This window comes from Cyprinus carpio, unplaced genomic scaffold (assembly GCF_018340385.1).
Source record: "Cyprinus carpio isolate SPL01 unplaced genomic scaffold, ASM1834038v1 S000006625, whole genome shotgun sequence".
In the NCBI taxonomy this organism is placed as follows: domain Eukaryota; kingdom Metazoa; phylum Chordata; class Actinopteri; order Cypriniformes; family Cyprinidae; genus Cyprinus; species Cyprinus carpio.
Genome location: NW_024879257.1, coordinates 903,855 through 910,858, shown reverse-complemented (window position 1 = coordinate 910,858; position 7,004 = coordinate 903,855). Strand labels below are relative to the sequence as shown.

The following is a 7,004-nucleotide window of genomic DNA, read 5'->3' as shown; positions in this document are numbered from 1 at the left end:
GTTTTCACTTTTGGTCCATGTGTTAATCAGTCACTGGGTCAGATGCTGTTTTGTTCATTTGCATCAGGCAGTGGGTTTGTTCCTGTTGGTCCTTTCTGGAGGGGAGGTTTGGAAATTTTCCCAGTATCTGTTGCACACAATGCAATTGTTTTTTCAACCCCCAAGAGAAGTGCGATCTTGTGTGAACAATTTGGAAACAAAACATAGTTTTTCCAACAGTAGTTTCCCATACATACACATGGCGTCCATGAAAGTGAGACCATATATTACATAAAAAAAAGTTTTAGATTACTAATGTTCAATACCAAAGCTAACTAAAAAGTAAAAAAGTTAGCATGTATTAATTTGAAGATGTCATCCAACCTGGCCTAGAAGTGCAAAGAAGCCATGATTTTTACTAGACAAGCGTGGTAATTCAGCTTTTCTTCCCTGCTTTTGTGGATGATGCTACAGGACTTGGAGGATGGTCTGCATAATCAGGCAGCATCATGCCAAAAGCAGTCCCAGGGCCCCTGGTGCTGGTGATGTGTGTTTGGGTCCCCCCCCTGGCCCTCATTTTCCCCCCCCCCCCCTTTCTGGCGTGGTTTTTGTGTGGCGCGAGCTTTAACTGTACAGGTATTACTTCATAGAGGTGATGAGAAACCGCAATTTCCATCCGCACTGCAACCACATGAAAAAAAGGACTCAGAATAAGAATGTGAAAAAATCTGTTTTTGGATCCCTTAAAAAACCACAAGGTATTCAAAATGTTTTAATAAATGTTTTTTACTTCAACATTTAAGACAAATAAAAAGTCAAAACATTTATATTCATTGATTTCTTTGTCAGTATGATTTTGAAATGCCCAATGCCTGTAACTAGGTTTTTTTAATAAAATTGAATTTTAGTTTTTTTTTGGGTTGTTGTTTTTTTTTTGCATATTGACAGAGTGCATTATGGGGTGTTGAAAGTTTTGAAGGATCACTAAAAATACATACCAAAAAATAACATAACAAATGGGTGAAAATAAAAAAACTTTCTAAATGTGTGGAAACCCATCAATGATCTGAGAAGCAGCTCGACGTCATCAGTGAATAGTTCCTTTCTCCTGTTAGAACGCATTCCCCCCTGTGTTTAGAGTTTTCTAATGGCCCATATGTAGGCTACATAAAGTTTGTTTTTTACCATAAACTGGACTGTCCTCACCAAACTATTCCAAAATGAAGCATCCTCCATTATAAAACACAGTCACTATATACAAACTACATGAATTATACTGAACTGAGTTTCAAAGCAGAAATGTTATAGTGATGATCATGGTTCATTTTAAGCATACAATAATAAACGGACCAAATGTCCTAATGTACGACTCCTTGTAATCTGTCTCTAATCGTCTTTTACTTTGATTACAGTCGTCATCCATCAAAAAACTTTACTAACGTAAACCCTGGCTTGATTTATCCAGCCAGGAGCTTGTCGTTTTTGCGTATCATAATATACATACAGCGGTTTTGAGCCTGTCTGTTCAGACGCCTTATTTCACACAGCGTGATGAGAAAACACAGAATACATAGAAAAGTGGGGTGCTGTTTATTTATTATTTATTTATTTTATATAATATATATATTTAAAATTAGTTAAACATTATTATAATCATAAAATAGCCTAAGTGAATTTTATTATATTTTAGTTTTAAGTTTAGCTTGCAATCCCCCGGTTGAGAAAGCACAGGCTATTTAAATGATGTCCGAATCTACCAGCATTGCCTTTGCGATCAAAACCTATTGGGCACCCCTGATCTAACAGAATGATGTGTGTCTAGCTGATCATGGTGAATGAATGTGTCCATTCATAATGATGGGTCTTCAGGAGGAGAGGATGTATTTCTGCGGGGTGAACTACCGTGAAGGAAAATTTACAAGATGCGGACAGCCAAGAGGAAACAGACATGGATTTTTTTGCCAACACGCATCCAAGAGGGTTGTAGGAGGAGTGAGGGGTTCTGGAGGGACGAGGGAAGGGAGTGGAGCTCATTAACATCCCGGTGCCCAAAGTTCAGCGACAGTGACCCTGCCCTGACATCGTGGTCATGATTCAAAAAACAGGGTGGAGAGCCGAAGTTTATCTCCCCTTACAAAGCCCATACATTCACACACAATTTTCATCAGATTCCCCCCCCAAAAATAAACTACATGTACCAAAATGTAGTAACATGGTGGTTTTCCTTCTCTGCTTTTAGAGACTGACGGCATAATCTGGAATCTGCGTCTAAACAAATGCTAATCAATCCTATCTAACCTCTCAACACTTCTGTGGTGATGCCGCCCAAAGACTTTGTGGAGCTTCTTGTCAACATCAAGGTAACTGCAGCAATACTGCTATCTTATATTATATATCTTTTAGTCTGCCTCAAAACCTCCTGAACTGCCCTACTTAACCACTTGAGTAATGCCAAGAAATGAAGTCCAGGTTGATAACTGACAAGGCTTTGGCAACACAGTTCTATCTGGTGTTCGAGCAAATGTGACAGTGAACCTTTGGTTGTGTTCGCAGGCTGGAACATACCTGCCTCAGTCATACCTGGTGCGTGAAGAGATGATATGTGACCGGAAAGTTGGAGCATGTGGATCAGCTGGGTTACTTCATCTACTGGCCGTCTGCAGAGGGAGAGACACTTCCAACTGGAGCGCAGAGAGGCCGGTTTTGGTTAAAACACATGCATCCATTGTACTGTTACTTTTGTGCGCGAGCGTCCCAGTAACATTGTTCTCTCGGTTAATTACAAGGGAACACTAGCAACCTCTACAGACAGTGTTTGCCAGTTAAGACTTTTTGTCCCATTTAAGAGTCTTTACTAGGATGTTTTTTTATATTATGTTTTAAAAAAAACAAAAAGACATTTTGAAACCCTCAAAACCACTGACACAAAATAATAGAATGGAATAAAAATGGATAAAATATAATAAAATAAATGAACATTTTCATACATCGCAGTTCGTAGATTTCCAGTTTATTATTTTGCCATTTTACAGATTTGAATTCAGCACTGTTCCATTCAAACGTCCTATAATTCAAAGAATCCTGAAATAAAAAAAAATCATCACAAGTTAAACCAAAATTTTAAGCTTCATGACGCATTTTTTATGATTTTTGTTAAGTTTGTCATTTTCTATTCCTTTTTTAAAATATCTATATATTTAAATTTTTTATTTCAGTTTTAGTACATCAAAAGATAAACTAAATTAAAATGTGAAATGTTACCTCTGCCACTAACAGGGATAAATATCATGATATCTAATAGATATAGATAGAGATATATATAGATATAGATATATATATTATATATAGATATATTTATATAGATAGATATATGATATATAATAGATATATATATATATATAATATATATATATATATACACACACACACACACACACACACACACACACACACACACACACACACACACAGTCACCACACACACACACACACACACACACAGAAGTTTACTGTTTTACTTAGAAGAAAGGTTTCTTTAGCAGCAAATCTGCCTTTTAAGAATGCTTTCTAAATTTTAAAAATTTAGCTTTGGTCATCACAGGAATAAATTACATTAAGTTTGGAAACATTTTAAATTGTTATTTTTGAGGTATTACTTTTTTACTTTATATATATTTGAGTATTATAGATATATATTAGCGTTCTGACACAAACGTGGTCACATAGCATTCACCAAACCATTTTTCCCTCTCTTTTTCAACAGGTATCCAGAAGCGAGAGGCTCTCACTGCCACAAGATTCTCCACTTTGAGAACAAGTTTTGTGGTGGAGACTCCTTATCTGTGCGCCGTAGGGGGGTACAGACGTCTGGGTAACAAGAGAAAAAAACTTTTGACAAATTCCACTTGACCATTACCCTTCCTTCTCCTTTCATAACCTCTTAATGTTTCCCCGTTAGTGTGTGTGTTTCTCTCAGATTTGTTTCTCTGTATAGCAACAAGTCAATATTGCGAGAGAGAATGAGACTGAGACACCAAGAGCCATATAATGCGTAAGAAACCATTTGTGTGTAGGGACCAAACATTTTGATCAGTTTCTCTCTCTTAGTAAACATTTTTTCTGTGTCTGGGTTTCTGTTTAAGAGGGGAGCTTAACGTCTCCAACAGGGTGTGTGGGATGCAAAACATATGAAAAATAACTATACCAAGTGGTGACCATGGGAGAGGGAAGGACTCGCAGATGATAAATAATGACAATGAAAATCTATAAAAAGATGCACTAAATGTTTAGTGTTATATGTTAAAAACGGTTTGAACTGTGTCACAGTACCAGACTATATACTGGGAAATATATTTTGGCTAGAGATTTGTGATATATGGGCCAATTATTACATGTAAGAAATACACATAGAATTGATTTTTGTACGTAGTTACAATTTAGCCTCTAGATTTTTATTTTAAATGACAGTTTTTGCTCTGCTCTGTACGTTAAATACCCTGCTAAAACATCCTATAGATCAGAGAGAAGTAAAATCGTAGGATTAAATCTAGAGGATGCAAAAACATTTTGACATCTTAAAAAAAAAAAAAAAAAAAAAAAAAAAAATCCAAAAGTTAAATCAAAGTGCCGACTAATAAAATGTGTAATTATATGTAATTTAGGGGCTGCCGAGGTATGGGGTGTAGACTGCTGGATGAATTCTGTAAAATGTTGGGTTTAAAGTTTACTAAAGATGTCTACCAGTTCAAACAATGAGTTGGAAATGATTTATTTGTTTTACTTTGCACATAACCCAAATGGTTTAAAATGTTTAAACATATGAATACTAATAAAAATTTGAACCACTCAGTTGCTTGACATTGATTTCATTCTGCTTTTTCTTAGGACGAAAGATCTTTCTACTTTTTTTTTTTAGTACCACTGAGATATTTGATAATATTGTAAATTCATTTATATTTTTGTGTTTACATATTAATTGTTTTGAAAAAAAAAAAAGTTTATTTTGCCAGTGTTCGAGTTCATTTGTGATTTTAGTGTTGGCTTTTTTTTTTTTTTTTCTAGTTTTTAGTTTAGTACATTAAGGTATAACTAAATTAAATGAAAATGTGTACCTTGGTGACAAGCACTAATTGAATATAATGGTTTCGGCATAAATATTAAGTAGCAACAACTGTCCTTCACCATGGGTATAATAAATGTTTCAAGCATAAAATGATTTCGATAATCGTGCAACACTGAAGACTGGAGCAATGCGGAAAATTCACTTTGCTTTCACAGGAATAAAGGACATTTTTAAATATATGACATAGAAAACATTTCTTTTAAACTGTAATGCCATTTATAATAAGTAGAATGCCCAAATTACTATTTTTACGTGTATTTTTTGGGTGCATAAATCCTTGTGAGCAGAACAGACTTGCAATATACACACAAATGCTGTGCTAGCAAGTGATTGTTTCCTACATATTTTTTTTTAATAAAAGTGGTTCACGGATATTAATATTTGAATATTAAACATTAAATTGGACTGATTTATATGGAAATATGAAGAAGGTGCAGGAAAAAGGAATAGCATTAAAAAAAATCCTCAAAAATGTTTTGAATTTTTACTTTGAAGTGTACTTTTAAAGGGATTTTACATATATCTGCTTCTAATTTCACTTAATATAAAACATATTAGATGTTAGAGTAAAACTATTTCAAATTTCTCTTTACCATAAGGAGGACCCTCAGCATGCTCTGGATGACAGATAACTCAAACCAGAAATCAATTCCTGACACAGCAGCGGTCTGGTTTCTGATCCGCTCCAGGAGGGAAACCTTATACGACCCTTGAACTTGAGAAGCATGAACAAGTAGACCGTATCCAATCCATTTTATTCGTCCATCACAGGAAAATCACAGAAATGATCAACATGCAAGACTCAATTCACCACACCCTCGCCACAGACCGTTCATTGAAAAAAAATAAAGATTTGCACACAGAAAAGCAAGTCAGTCACCAAATGATCCAGAAACGTGTGAAAATCGATCGGTTTTCACGCTCACAATACGCACTCACACACACTTACATATAGACATCAAAGTACTCGATAGAAAAAGTCTCTGTGCATTATTACAGTTTGTTCCACATTATCTGCATGTGGGTTATGAGGATGTTTAAAACTTGGGCTGGTCTTTCTGTTTTTTTAGTATCTCTTCATCCAAAAATCAGTTCTTCACATTTTATAAGGTCTCCCTAAGGACCACGTGCATCTCTTGTGCTTTAAAAATCTCTGTAGCTCGTCGACTGAGGACTTTCTAACTGTGCCTTTGTTATATGCAGATAAATGGGGGGTTCTCTTATCTCTACCCAGAGTCATACACCAACACAATAGTATTTCTATAATACTAAATCAATATATAACATACATAGAGAATAGTCTTGTATCTTGAAGTCCGCAGTGGTCAAAGGGATGAATCGGAGGTTAAAGTTCACAATAACACATGTTCTTCCTGAAGAACACCACATCCGGTGCGTAGATTCAAGAAACAAACTCTCACGTCCTGAAAATATGACCATCTACGAACATTTCTTTATGGCACAAAACTTCCTGAACAATTTAATAGTGGTTTTTTTTTTTTTTTTTTTTTTTTACTTTTTATCATACATACAAACAATACACATACTTGCAAATATTTCAAGCAATAAATCTATAAAAAGACTGGTGTTAAAAGAAGAAGTATTTGGTAAAGGGTTGTAGTCGGTCCCGTTCGTGATCCCAAACGCCACTGAAATCCTTTGGTATATCCTCCTGCTAAACATATCAAACTGCACTCCAAATGTAACGGTTTAAAAGAAATTCAACTCCTAACGCAATGAAAAACTAAAGAAAAGCAGACCACCTGAATCCATGCGTCTCTCTCTCTCTCTCTATCACCACAGCACCACCAATATGCATAAAATCCCTGTTCTGTCATTCTTGGCAAAAGCTTTTTTCTGTCAATTGCTGGTCAGCTGGCAGCACACCTTCGGTTTTAAAAGA

The 7,004-nt window shown here is 35.4% G+C and overlaps 1 pseudogene; it reads left to right on the top strand.

Moving 5' to 3' along the window:
- Positions 1–607: 607 nt before the first annotated feature.
- Positions 608–3,854, top strand: LOC122144251 (annotated as a pseudogene).
- Positions 3,855–7,004: the final 3,150 nt, after the last annotated feature.